A 15,150-nucleotide genomic window follows, 5' to 3' on the forward strand; every position below is an offset into this window, starting at 1 on the left:
GCAATATGGGAAATCGTATGGAAGTTCCTCCAAAAAATAAAATTGGAAATGCCATATGATCCAGAATTCCTACAACTGGTTATTTGCCCAAAGAAACTGAAAACACGAATTTGAAAAGATAGATGTACCCCTATGTTTATTGCAGCAGTATTTATAATAAATATGGAAGCAGCCCAAGTGTCCCTCGATAGATGAACGGATAAAGAAGAGGTGGTGTGTGTATGTATAGGATGGACTGTTACTCAGCCCAAGAAAGAATGAGATCTGGCCATTTGTGACAACGTGAATGGACCTAGAGTGCGTTATGCTAAGTAAAATAAGTCAGAGAAAGACAGATACTGTATGATTTCACTTATATGTGAAATCTAAAAAACAAAAGAAAGGAACAGACAAAAAACAAAAAAATACAGACTCTTAAATACAGAGAACAAACTGGTGGTTGCCAGAGGGGCGGTGGATGGCGGGTGAAATAGGTGAAGGGGATTAAATGGTACAAACTTCTAGATTTAAATAAGGAAGTCACAGAGAGGAAGAGTGCAGTACAAGGAATATAGTCAAAATATTATATTATGCAGTGACAGATGGTGACTGCTCATTTCGGTGGCCACCGTGTAATGTACGCAATGGTCAGATCAGTGTTGTCCACCTCAAACTAATATAACATAGTGTGTCGATTTTATTTCAATAATAAATTTTTAAAAACCACAATGAGATGTCACCTCACGTCAGTCAGAATGGCTAGTATCAAAAAGACAAGAAATAACAAGTACTGTCGAGTCAGTGGCTAAGAGGGAATGGAACATTCAGGCACTTTGATGGGAATGTAAATTGGTGTAGCCACTGTGCAAAAAATTACTTATTGGTCACCCAGAAATATTCATGGTAAAATTGGAATGTTTGTTGTCGTCTCAATTATTTCCTTTCTCTCCTTCCTCCCTCCTCTTTTCTTTTTTCTTCCATTTTATTTAATTCTATTAATTTCTTGTTTTTATAAAAAGGAGGACCTACCGCATTAAATATGTTTCACAAAATGCCATGTTACATAGCAGTGTATCTATCTCTTGCTACATCTCTTTGTCATTTTCCCCAACATAATTGAAAATGTAATTTTAAATAGCTCTATTTTTTCAAATCATAAAGCAATGCCTATTTACTGCAAGATAATTTAGAAAAATATACAAAAACAAAGGTAAAAATCATCTTCAATGCTACTGCCAAGAAGCTGCTGACATTTGTTCTGGAAGGTGCTTGAAAGAAGGTATTTAGGGGCACTTGGGTGGCTCAGTTGGTTCAGCGACTGCCTTCGGTTCGGGTTCTGATCCCAAAGTCCGGGCTGCAGCCCCGCATCGGGCTCCCTCCTCAGTGGGGAGCCTGCTTCTCCCTCTCCCTCTGCCCCTCCATCTGCTACTCGTGTTTTTGCTCACTCTACTCTCTCTCTCAAATAAAAACAAAATGGAAGAAAGTATTTATGCTAAAATAAGCTCGGGCAATTTTGGATTCAGTGCATTTAAACAGGATGTCTTTTGCTGCGGGACTTCTCAAAGCATTTAAAATGCTGACGTGTATTATGGTCCTCATAAAAAGAAGATGAAATGTTGAACTTCTCAAACTTATTTGACCCAAGAATGCTTTATTCCAAAAGATTTTTTTCTTTGGAATGTACTTTGGCCAAGTGTTCTTTACACACACACACACACATATACCCAGAAGCATACTGAAAAAGTCTTTATTTATTTACTTATTTCTTGGTGATTATTTTAACAATTAGATAATGAACTGAATATATCATGGACTTCTATTTACACCAATAAATGGGGGATTTTTAGTGTTGTAAAGTACACCACTGGTTTTACTCTAATGTTTTTATTTAAAATTTTTTTAAGTTTTATTTATTTATTTATTTGAGAGAGAGAGAGAGAGTGAGCATGAACAGGTGGAAAGGGCAGAGGGAGAGGGAGAAGTAGACTCTCTGTTGAGCAGGGAGCTGGATGTGGGGCTTGATCCCAGAACCCTGAGACCAGGACCTGAACCAGAGGCAGGCACTTAACCAGCCAAGCTATCCAGGCGTCCCTACCCTCATGTTTTGAAACAGCTCCTGATGGACATTTCATTGTTTTCTATTTTTTTTTTTGCATTTGTTAAATTATGTGGAAAGCAACACCCTTGTACGTCTCCTTCTGTAAGCGTGCCCAATTATTTTCTCAGGATAAACTCCTACAAAAGAGCTGGCACAGGCCTTTTATTTTATCTCTATTCCAAGATTAGTTTCTTTGCTCAGGAATGTAAGTTTTTCATAAAAAAAATAGTTGTGCTTAGGATTTAGTTCAAGTGTGTCTACACCTGAAGTAAGAGTTTGTAGCAGCAGAGTAGGCTGTCGGAGATGTAGTTTGCTAAATACTGGAAATTATTCGTAAGATTAATGTGCATTTACAAAAGAGTAGTTATCAAGATTTTTTTTTTTCAGTAGGGAAACTGTGAGCCGCCCTCATTAAAAAAATAAGGTAAAAAGGCAAATTTGAAATGCATTATTTCATGCACCCCCTTGCAGAGAATCCAAAAGCTTAGGAGGAACACTATCTTCTGGTTTTAAATGAAAACGAAACACATTTTAACATCAAGATGTAGAAGTAGATCCCTATTATTTCTGTAAGTGATGTGCCTCTTCTCACCAATTCAAGTCTGGAATAACTCTATCTAGCATTTTAACAGAATTATGACTCCATTCCACCAGAGGTCCTAGAAGATATTTCACTGGACTTTACATAGGCCGGGAGCTCTTCCTGCTTAGAATAAAAAAATAAAAAAAGCACATCTGTTTGATAAGATCCTTCTCTGTCTAAAATTGGAGTCTGCATTAGAGCTTTTGAACAATTATATACAGGACCGAGCAAAGCCTTATTGTTTGCTTATGTGGTAGACTGAGATCAAGAATGTTAATGTTATCTCCGAGAACACTTTTTAATTCATATCAAAATCGTATAAACAGGGTCACCAGGGCTAAATGGGGTGTCAGTGACCTATGAAGATCAGAAAGTAAACCAGAGATCTTAAAATAAGCATGTAACCTGACCACCTCCAGGGTTGTTGTACATGGGAGGGTAATTGTTTACAGAAAGAAAGGGAAGATTACTTAGTGCGAATTCTGTTTGTGACCAGCCCCTTCTTCCTCAGTCCATCAGCAGAACAGTGGTGGGTCGGAGTTCACGCTGCCTTTGGAAGGGCCGTGAGGAAAACCAACGTGCACTGTCCTTGGCCATCACGATGGTTCCAGAAGCCTACCCATTTCTTCCGTGGGCTTGGCTAGCTTCAGGCTTAGTTGTCTCTTCAGGATAGGTGCTGTCGAGGTAGGGGAGAGCCAGGGGATCTGCGGAAGATGAAAGGATTAAAATATGGCAGGCAGGAAGGGATGGGTAGATGCACTAAGGTACACATTCAAGGATCTCTTTGAAGCCCAAGCCTCCACCTTCAAAAGGAATTCCAGCCAGATGGGGAACAAATGGCAACATGTCTTTGGACCGGTCACCCACAGAGTTTGGGCTCAAGGGTGGAGGAGTGAGTGCTGAGTCTGGAAAAATTTCATGAGAAAGAGACAGCGAATTAAGAAAAAGAAAGCAGATTTCCATCACGGGTTAATAGGCACATAATTTTGGTTCTGAAACTGAGGCCAATTAAAAGCTCACTGGAATAAATAGCTTTCCCTTAAGAAACAAAAGATATATCAGCCCTCCAAGCCGGCAAGGACATGATTCAAGGGGCAGTAAAGTATAGTGATGGTGTACATAACTCTGAGGTCGCACGGCCTAGAATTGGATCCAGACTCCCCGTTGCACCGTGTGATCCAAGGGAAGGAATCTGATCTCTCTGTGCCTGAAACTGGGAGTAATAATAGTCCTTACCTGCTAGGTTACTTGTGAAGATTAAATAAGTTACCACATGCAAAGTGTTCAGAACAGTGCTTGACGTGTAGTAAGCACTCAGTAAATGGTGACCATTAATTTCAACATTTGAAGATGCGCTAAGATAAAAGATAACGATTCCACTCCCTGCCATGTTACCTGAGAGCTTAATTTATTTGGTTCTTAATGACCTTTTGAACTTCTTTTTTATTTCATTTTATTTATTTATTCACGCGAGACACACAGAGAGAGAGGGAGAGAGAGGCAGAGACACAGGCAGGGGGAGAAGCAGGCTCCCTGCAGGGAGCCCGACATGGGATTCGATCCCGGGTCTCCAGGATCAGGCCCTGGGCTGAAGGCGGCGCTAAACCACTGAGCCACCCTGGCTGCCCTGAACTTCTTTTTTTAAGGGAGGGAGGAAGAGAGGAAGAAGGAGAGAGAGAATCTTAAGCAGGCTTCATGCCCAGTGTGGAGTCCAAGGGGGAGCTTGATGCAGGGCTTGGTCCCATGACCCTGAGATCATGACCTGACCCAAAATCAAGGGTCAGATGCTTAATTGACTGAGCCACCCATGTGCCCTGACTTTTTGATCTTAAGAGTCACCTTTCAAAGTGTAAATCATCCATAGGGTCCTACCCAAAGCTGCTATCACTTGATAAGGAATAAAGATGTGGCATATATATACGATGGAATATGACTGACCCCCCAAAAAGAATGAAATCTTGCCATCCATAACTACATGGAAGGAGCTAGAGAGTATTAAGCCAAGTGAAATAAGTCAGCCAGAGCAAGACAAATACCACATGATTTCACTAAACGTGGAATCTAAGAAACAAGGCAAACGAGCAAAGGGGAAAGAAAAAAGAGAGAGAGGCAAAGCAAGAAACAGACTCTGAACAAAGAGATGGCCACGGGGGAGGGATGGATGAAATAGGTGCTCGTGATGAGCACTGTGTAACCTATGGAAGTGCTAAATTACTATTTGTGCACCTGGAATTTAAACAAAAACTTAAAAAATAAATACAGCTGTAGGGGCTAATTGGCCCTCCATATTACCTGGATGGGATGACACTTCAGGAAGAGGAAGAGGGCTGGGGCAGTGGGTAGCTCCTCGGACAAACTAAACTCACCCATACTCTGTACCAAACTCAAGACCCCAAGGATAACTTTGCTAATTGCAATGGACTTCTCAAGCCTACGTGTTTCCAGTGTGCGAAGCACCAGCAGAGGAATGTGCCCCCGTTGATCTGTGAGGCACGAAGAGATGGCTGGGATGCCTTTTCTGGTTCCTTGCCTGAACCACGGGAAAAGAAAGCGTCCCATTCGAAGGAAGTCATGGGAGGGGCAGGACCCGTGAAAGAGTCGTGCAGGTTGGTCGTGCAGAAGACCACGTGAAGGAGTTCAGGAACCTTTGCTTCGGATGCAGGCGGTGGAAAGCCAAGTCAGCACTTGCTGCAGGCATCAGAACACGGGAAGGGCAGGGCGGAGACGGACACATACACGTAATCAAAGAAGCCACCTTACAAACATGCCTTATTGAAATACCAGATCATGGTTTATTATTTAGTATTTTTGTTTTTGACTTACATACGACAGAGTATGTCATCCTCAGGGTTTGATCCAATCTTACAGTGTGGATCGAATCTCAACTGTGAGATTTGTTTAGTGGACCGAGACATGATGCATCTTTAAAGTCAAAGGCAGCGGAATCATGTTTTACTAGAATTAGTGACTTTTGAACTTTTGATCTCAGTAGCTTTGTACATTCTTCCAAGTCGCTGAGGACTTTTTTTGTCATGAAATCCATCCATACTTACTGTATTAGAAACTAACGCTGAAGAAAAAAGTAACTATTTGTTTTAACTATTAATTTATCTGAATAAAAATAATAAAACCGCTTCAAATATCCATAAATAATATCATTTTTAATGAAAATACATTTTCAAGACAAATAAATTAGTAAAAAAAAAAAAGAGTGGCAAGGTGTTGGGCTTATAATAGACCACGGGTCCTCATATCTGATTTTGTGTTCAGCTTGTGCTATTTCAGGACACGTAGTCTCTGGAAAGCTCCATCATACTCTAATGACAGAAGAGTGACCACGCAAAAAAAACATTTTAGTTATTCTCGTGGAAATAGGTTTGAATTCACAGACTTCCTGAAAAGGTCTCAGGTCTCCAGATCACACTTAGAGAATATTCTAGAGCAAAGGCTTAGGCTTGGTCAGGGCTGCTTGACCTGATCCTATTGTTTCATTACTCTAGTTTATTGATTCTACGAGGCCCATTTCTTCACACTCTGAATTTGGGACATGGCCTACATCGATAGTGTCTTACAATAGCTGTTGTGACATAGTTGTCATTGCCCGTGCAGGCTTGAACTTGATCATGGTTATTCATGTTGTCACATTTTTTTTTTTTGAATTATGTGCCTTGTTGCTATCATGTGTTGAGTTTAATTGCTTTTTAAAATTTTTCTTTTCAGACCCTACAGTATAATTTGGTGTTGAAATGAAGAGTTACTGTAGAAAGTTCCTGTAGAAAGGCAAAGATACAGAACAGTGGGGCATAAATTTGATGTTAGTGAAACAATTTTGGAAGGATGAATAGAATCATGTATTTTCTTGCATGAGACCAGGAGGGCTTTATGGTACCTAACACGGGAGTAAACCCACAAACAGCTGTCGTTGTGTTGTATGCTGTCCCTGCGAGATGTGGGATCCCACGCCAAGCAGTACACCTGGAGGCACGAGGCATTGCCAGATCTCTTGGTCCGAAGGAAAGATGTTGCACCCCATGGAGAGGAAGTGACCGATTTACGCATCATGCGGCATCTTCGTTAAGGAGAGGGTGGCGTCGTTGAACCCACAGTATGTTTTTCTTTCTCAGACGGCCATGAAATAATTCCTGTCTTACCACATATGTAATCTTAGATTCAGTAAAAATTCCATGACAGTGTTTCTTAGGTCTATAGGAACGAGGTAACACAAATTAGGTGGCTTAAAACAACAGCATTGTTTTCTATCATAATTCTGGAGGCAAGGAGCCTGAAATCAAAGGTGTCAGCCAGGGTATGTGCCCTCAGACGCTTTGGGAGATGCCCCCCTTGTCTCTTCCTGGTTCCTGGTGGTGGCCGTCAATCCTTGGCATTTCTTGGCCCATCGCTAGCTGCGTCGTTCCAACCTCTGCCTCTGCGATCCCGGGGTATCCTGTGTGTCTCTCCACACATGACACCAGTCATAGCGAATTAGGGTGCCATCATCTAGTACGGCACATCCGTGTGCCGTCGTCCTCACTAATCCATCTACGGTGATCCTATTTCCAAACAGACTCACGTTTTGAGGTACCGGGGGTACGTGCGACATGTCTTCCAGAGGGGCACAGTTCCACCCACAGCAAGGGGGAAGGAAGGCCAAAGTCTATGGCAGAGAATATTCTATGTGTTCACAGATTCTGTTTCATATTCTTCCCTCCTGGACACAATACAGTCTGTACTTTCTAGTCCCCTGGTGGCCCAAGACCATGTCATGAATTATGGACAATGAAATCTGCGAATGGGAACCACGTGTGACTTCTGGGAACTCTGTGTGACTCGCAGTATGTGCGTCTCCCTCAGGTAGGCGAGTGTGAGAGCAGAGCACTGGGATCAGAACAGCCGGGATCTGGGCCCACCATATGCGTGGGAGGCCCTCCGTGATGAGGGTTGTCCCACCGTCGGCGATCTTCCTATCAGTGGGAAACACGTGTGTCCGAATCAAACCACTGAGATTTTGCAGTCACTTGGGCACGACAGCATCATCCAGCCTCCTGTCCTGATTGATACAAGAGGATGGCGCAAGGGGTGGGGAGGAAACCAAACTGCGAATTTCCGAATCACTTTCTATAAATACCTCCCAATTCTTTCAAAGGGTGACACACTCCTTTCAATATTTAAAAATCGACTAGCATAACACACCCTATCAGTTTGGTTGGCTGTGATTGTAACATATGCATAATCATTTCGACAGGTGCAGAGCAAGCATTTGAGAAAAATCCAACACCCTTCTATGGTAAAAACACCCGACAGACTAGGAGAAGTGAACTTCTTCAATGTAATGAGGGGCACTTATGAAAAACTCATAATACAATAAAAATATGATTCAGCTTGAGGTCCTAATGGGCAAGGTATTTCTTTTTCTTTTTATTGTTTGATCTCCATGGCCCAGGACAGTGACAGGCTCACACACACGGCTTTCCAGAAGAGCAACATCTCTATTTTAAAGATTTATATATTTCCTGCTCATTTTTTTCTCCTTTCCCCTTTATTCCCTTTCACTATTTTTTATATTCCCCAAATGAATGGAGAAAAGAAATGAGTGGGAAATATCAGAAAGGAAGACAGAACATGAGAGACTCCTAACTCTGGGAAACGAACTAGGGGTGGTGGAAGGGGAGGAGGGCAGAGGGTGGAGGTGACTGGGTGACGGGCACTGAGGGGGGCACCTGATGGGATGAGCACTGGGTGTTATTCTGTATGTTGGCAAATTGAACACCAATAAAAAATTTACAAAAAAAAAGATTTATATATTTATTTGAGAGAGTGAGAGAGAGAGAGAGCATCTCCAGCAGACAACCAGCTGAGTGTGGGGCCATGTGCTGGGCTCTATCCCATGACCCTGGGATGATGACCTGAGCCAAAATCAAGAGTCAGTCGCTTAACCAACGGCCCCTCAACATCTCTATGTTAAAGATAAAATTAAAAATGCTTGCTTGTATGGGTCAGGATAGACACAGTCATTCTTCATGAACGATTCTTTGAGGTTTATCAATAACAAGAGTTTATGTTTTGCTCTTATGCCACGCCGGGTGGGTTGCTTGGGGACTTCACTCCACCCGGAGCTTATCATCCAGGACCTGTGCTGCAGCCACTCTCTCAAATATTGCTGGGTTTTATGACAGAAGAGAAGAGCTCTGGAGCAACTGAGTGTTCCGGCCTGGAAGTGACACATGTCACTTTGCTTAAAATTCATTAGACAGAACCAATCATATGGCGCTACCCAACCGCAAAGCGTCCCAGGGTGTGCAATGCTTCAATGGGCTCCCAAGACAATGAACTTCAACTGTGTGATGAAGAGATTAGTGGATTAGCTTCTCGTAAAAAAACAATTCAAGGAGTAGAAAAGTAATACCACAGAGACAGCTACTGGTAACCAGTTAAGTTGATGTATATTTTCTAGATTCTTATCGACGTACACGTATGTGCCCACACGGACATACAATTTAATTTAAAAGCGTTCCACTGGACAGGCTATTCTATAATCTGCTTCTCCCTGCCCTTAGCTGTATAGAGGGATTGTATTTCTCCATGTCCAGACTTTAGGCCTCACATCTTTTAACTGATGCGTTCTATTCCACTTTATGGATGGACCATGGTCTGTTTCATTAACTCCCAAGAGAAGACCATTTAAGTTTTCAAAGTTTTTGATATGAGTGAACATTCTAATTAATATTAGAGTTTGGGGTTTTTTTTTTTTTGCAGTCAATATTTTGGAATATACATCTTAGCCAGCAATGAATATTTGCAACAACTGAATGAACAGGACAAAAAAAAATGTGAATGAATGAGGATAACCAATCAACAGTGATTTAAGACTCCAAACTCATGGTGACGTAAGGAAAAAAAAATCTATTATTCAAACCCTTTCACATGCTTGAGCGTATTTCAGAATGGCCACAAAGGCGTAGGAATTCCCAACTAGGTTAATGTTGCAGGTCATGCACATTAGCATTCCTGGAGTTCCTTTAAGCTCCTGGATTCCTGTTCAAGTAAAACATCTTCCTGATTATGAAATGTAACATCTCCTTTCTGGGTCTGTGGAAATCAGGTACACCGTGGTACTCTTGCCCCCTTGGAGAAGTCTGAAGCTCCGGAGAAATGAACCTGATGCGACTGCGACTCCTCATTTATTTTTGTCTTCGGTTCCAGTTCTCTCACCACGTATATAGAATGACTGGTGATTTAAGAGAGAAATCTGGGTCCAAATGTAGGGGTTTAGCAATCTCAACCAACCAAGAGCATGCTAGCTTGCAAAGCTTTGTGATTATGGAGGTGTTTACAGTCCCAGGAGGAGGGTGGCTTTGGCCAGCTCTCCATTTTGATGGGTTACATAGTTTGTAGTTGGTGGAAGGGGCATGGGCGGAGGGTCCTGTGGAAGATAAATGAGTTCCTCCTTGTATGAACTCACTCCTCAGGCCACTCAGCTCCACTCCGCTCTCTGGCAGCTGCCTGCTGGGGTCCTCACGGTGAGACACTCAGCACCTCGCTTGGAGCCCTGCAGGAAAAATAAACCCCATGGATCAAGCCAACATACTGGGGAGGGCTTGAGTAGCTTTGGGAAATGCTGAATCAGGGGGAAAAAAACCCCAGAGTGGGGGGTGGTGAGTGTTAAAGATAGGCCGGTGCCCAGTGTACATGTTACCCACATGAGCTTGTAAGGACTCTTCACGAAAGACAATGGAAAGCCACCCGGGGTGGGGTGGGGGGTTCTTATTCAGGCTAATCTTTCCTTTTTGATTCGTGTTGCATAGGGTATGCTTAGCTTATTTGTGAAACCTGTTCTAGTTTAGTAATTTTAATTATGGAGTTGTTTTCTGAGCTTCTGTGTGGGTATGTGTGTGGGGGGGTGTGGAAGGAAAGGATAAGGGGGGGAGTTTTTTTTTTTTAAAGGATTTATTTATTTATTTGAGAGAGAGAGAGAGAGAGAGAGAGAGCATGAGTCAGGGAAGGACAGACGGAGAGGGAGAGAGGATCTCCAGCAGACTCCCCGCTGAGCACGGAGCCAGACGGGGAGCTCGATCCTATGACCCCGAGCTTCAAATTGAGGTGAAATCAAGAGTCGATGCTCAATGGACAGAGCCACTCCGGTGCCCTGAGCAGAGAGCTGAGATACTCAGGAATTATAGCAAATTATTACTTCTTATTTAGAAATACAGAGTAGGGATGTGTTTGCTCCGCAACACAATAACATAGACTGGGCGGCTCAAACAATGGCAATTGATTTCTCAGCGTCCTGGAGCCCAGGAGGTGCACTGTCACAGTGCAGGCCGAGCAGGGTTCACTCCGAGTCTCCCTGTCTTGGTTGCCATCTGGTCGTGTGCTCACGGGACCTTTGCTTGGTGTGTGCGGGGACAGCGAGAGCACCAGCCTCGGGGCCACTCCTCTCCACGAAGGCACCTCCCAAAGGTGCCATCCCTAAATGCTGTCGCATCGGGGGTTAGGGTGCCCGCATAGGAATCCGGAGGGACACAAACCTTCAGTCCCTAAGGAGGTATTTAGTCCCCAAGAAATTCCTGGAAGGTTGGACTCAAAACTCCTTAGATATTCTCCCCTCTTGAAGACCTCCCCTCTTGAAGCGATGGGCGTGCGCACGTTTCTCCTTTGCTCCCTTCACCTTGCACTGAGCAGAACTTCTTTCCCTTCATCACACCCTCATCCCTCATATAAAATCCTTGCATCTGTTTTTTTTTTTTTTTAAGTGGTAGATCCTGAGGAGGGTGAAGGGAAGAAGCAAGGACGGAGCAGGGAAAGCCACGTTAGCAATGCTGATCCCCGGGGCCAGCCCTTAGATACCCTCCTGTCTGCCAGTTATCCTCCTTCCTCTACTCGCCAAATCTTTCATGTGACTCCGTTTTGTTGCCTACCTGAAATCCCACAATTAAAGGTCCATTTGGGCTCAGGAGCATTAACTTTTACAATGTAAATGTGTGTGTGTGTGTGTCTAAGAGGAGAATGCCGTGTGAGCGGACTATTAATTTTTCTGACAATAGAGGAATATTGGTCAATCCACGCCCCTCCCTTCCCGGCGGGTGCTAAGCTGGTTCCACTGAAGCCACAGGGGTTGTTTGGAGTGGGAAGAGCTGGAGGGGGAGCAGCGGGCGAAGGGAGGGATCAGATGCGGCCCTAGGGTGACCACCCGAGCACCCTGGCACCTTGCAGAGGGCTTGTCCCCAGTGGGCATTCGAAATAATTGTTGGATGAGCAAAAGGATCAAAGCCTCTCTTAGTATCTCTGTAGAGGATACCAGAGGGGGTCTTGAGTCTTGTAAAAAGGGGCTGACCTAGCATCACAACTTCCTTTCACCTTTGCGAAGATTCCCGAGTGCGACTCCGTGGGTTTCTTGTCTTTGTGCGTGTGTGTGTGCGTGTGTGTGTGCGTGTGTGCACACCAGTGCTTGCTGGCCTCGCTCTTGGAGGCTGCCTAACCTGTTGCGATCGCTGTAGATAAACTGTCTCACTCTGCAACGTGCACTTAAAAACAAATGAGGGGGACGCCTGGGGGGCTCAGCAGTGGAGCATCTGCCTTCAGCTCAGGGCATGACCCCGGGGTCCCGGGATCGAGTCCCACATCGGGCTCCCTGCATGGAGCCTTCTTGTCCCTCTGCCTGTGTCTCTGCCTCTCTCTCTCTGTCTCATGAATAAATAAATAAAATCTAAAAAAAAAAAAAAAAAAAAACGAACAAGGGAAACCTCTTGAAGAAAAAAAAATGTGATTTTTAGGAATACAGTGAAGGCAACCACGAACTGATGCCTGGAATCTGCCACAGGTGTGCGTTCTTTAGCTCAAGGTTCATCCCATTTGGAAATATGGCAAAAGAGCCCCGGACGCTTGGGTTCGAGCATCTGCTTTGCCCTAAATTACTGAGGGTTGTGATGCCACGTACTGTTTGTACCTTGCTTTTCTTAGAATATTCCGTGCGTCCCCTTTGAGCCCAGCAACAGTACTTTCAATGCAGAGCAGATCTTTAGGACCTTGAATTGTCTTTATGTAGAAAGGTTTCCAGGGACGTCATTCCAGACCAGATTTACTATAAACATTAGTAACAGACTCGTGTTGTTTATTTTGGAAGTAAGAGGCACATGTGAGTAGCCTGGTTTTGGCTTTCTTTTTTTTTTTTTCCCTCTGTCTTTTTCTTTAAGCTCGGTGATCCATTAAATTAGAATAATTATAAGTATGCTTGGAGAGGAAGTTAAGAAGAACTAATAATTTTGATCAAACAAAGAGTCACTTATGACCTTATTCAACAGAGAGAAGAAGGATTTGAGGAGCAGCCCGTTCTCACCCTCAGTGTTGCCACATTCTGATTTTGCGGTGGAGAAAGCCCTTCAACCTCTCGGGGTTTCCACATCCTCGTCTGTTAAATAATGGGTTTGGACCGAATGATCTCTGAAGTCTTTCTTCTCTTTTCCTCTGACTCATTCACTTATTCCAAAAAAATGTTTCGAGATGTACCGCCTGCTGTCAGCGAGGCTGACAAAAAGGCCTGCCCTCGTGCAGTTGGCCTCCCGGATGGAGAAAGGCACAGTCGGGAACCGTGATGGAAATGCTCACGCGGGCGTGCACACTTCAGAGGGCGCATCCCTGTGACCATGCGGAGGCACGTCCACGGTGCCTAGTGTAGCAGTATTTCGTTCCTCTTTATTTATTTATTTATTTTTTAAGATTTTATTTATTTATTCATGAGAGACACAGAGAGAGGCAGAGACACAGGCAGAGGGAGAAGCAGGCTCCCTGCAGGGAGCCCGACATGGGACTCGAGCCCAGAACCCAGGATCATGCCCTGGGGTGAGGGCAGGGCAGATGCTCAACCACTGAGCCACCCAGGCATCCCATTGTTCCTCTTTATTTCTCATCAGCATTCCACGTGTGCATTTACTTGGTTTTCATTTATTTTCGTTTACTTGGTTTCTATTTTATTTATTTATTTTTAAATATTTTATTTATTTATGCACGAGACACACACACACAGAGAGGCAGAGACACAGGCAGAGGGAGAAGCAGGCTCCATGCAGGGAGCCCGACGTGGGACTTGATCCCAGGACCTCAGGATCAGAAGGCAGATGCTCAACCCCTGAACCCTCCAGGGATCCCTCATTTACTTGGTTTTTAAATAGGGGCCTTGCATAAATCAGACGGATCAGAGTCCTGCTACTGAAAGCAACATGTGGAAGTAGAGGAGTGCATGACCCGCACCTCTTGGTGGTGTCAGTGGGTTCCTTCCTCCCTCTGGGTCTCGGCAAGGGCCCTCACCCTTGGCATTGCCTGGGCCCGGTCCTCCAGGCACCGTCGGCCCCAGGCTCCACTCCTGTGGGCCAGACCGGCTGGCCCTTCCTCTCACCACTAGTCACACAGGCTGTCTGTCACCCGATCCCCTGAGCTCCGTCACATGGAGCAGCAGGCCACGTCCTTGGCGCAGGTGTCCCTTCTCAGGCCTCATGGGGTGGGTGGGACACCCCCATGGGTGAGAGGTCCCCCGGCCCCTCTGCTGGCTCTTTCCCTGACCCTCCCACCTGCTGCTCTGAGGGTCCAGAAGGGCAGGGCTGAGTATGGGCGACCTGGGGGCCAGGGAGCTGCTCCTGGGGGGCTTGTGTTGGAGAAGCAGCCGATCGTGCTTTCTCTCAACTGCTGCAAAAATCAAGCCTGGAGAATCCAGGGAAGTGGTTAGGATATGAAAAGAGCAGAGCCCCCAGGTGTTTGAGGAACATGCAGCTGCAGGCACACAGGTGTGACCAAGTGATAGAGTAGGTGATGTTCCTGGAGGAAGGAAGGCGCCTCCCGGAGGGGCTCTGGCACCACGTGTCCCGTGCTCGGGCTTGGCCTCTGTCCGGCCTGGCGCTGCATCCCTGGCCAAGGTGCTCGGCAGCCGCCGCCCGCTCCTGCCTCCTTACCTGTTCGCCTTCCGGAGCTGCAGGGGGAAGCGACTCACTACCGAGCCCTGCTCCGGAACACGGCGTGTACACCTGAGGGCCGGGTTTACCCGAGTTTACCTGATTGCTCCTTGCTCCCGCCTGGTACAAAGACTTCTTCTCCTCTTTCAGAAAAAAATCAGGCTTTCGATGGATGACCGTACTGTGGTGAGATTCAGGTGGTGGGAAAATAGGTGGCGATGACAAACGGATAAATTAGAATGACACGTTATCAGAGCAGATCTATTTTTCAGTCTGGATTAAAAAGAAAAAAACACAACCCTGAATCATGTAGGTACAATAGGGTACCATTTATGGGAAGTTTAAAAATATGCAAAAGTGCTTCTGCATGTTGGTGAGAGAAACCTCCATATGAAGAAAGTATAAACACAGGCTTTAGGACGAAGGCCACGGCTGTGCTCATAATATTTAACTTTTTTAACCCGCGCGGCAGCCCGAAGGGCATCGTGTGCTGTTATCTGTACCGACCTCTGTTTTTAAGAACACTCTACAATAAGTGAATAAAAAGGGTG

Source organism: Vulpes vulpes, chromosome 16 (genome assembly GCF_048418805.1).
Source record: "Vulpes vulpes isolate BD-2025 chromosome 16, VulVul3, whole genome shotgun sequence".
Lineage (NCBI taxonomy): Eukaryota > Metazoa > Chordata > Mammalia > Carnivora > Canidae > Vulpes > Vulpes vulpes.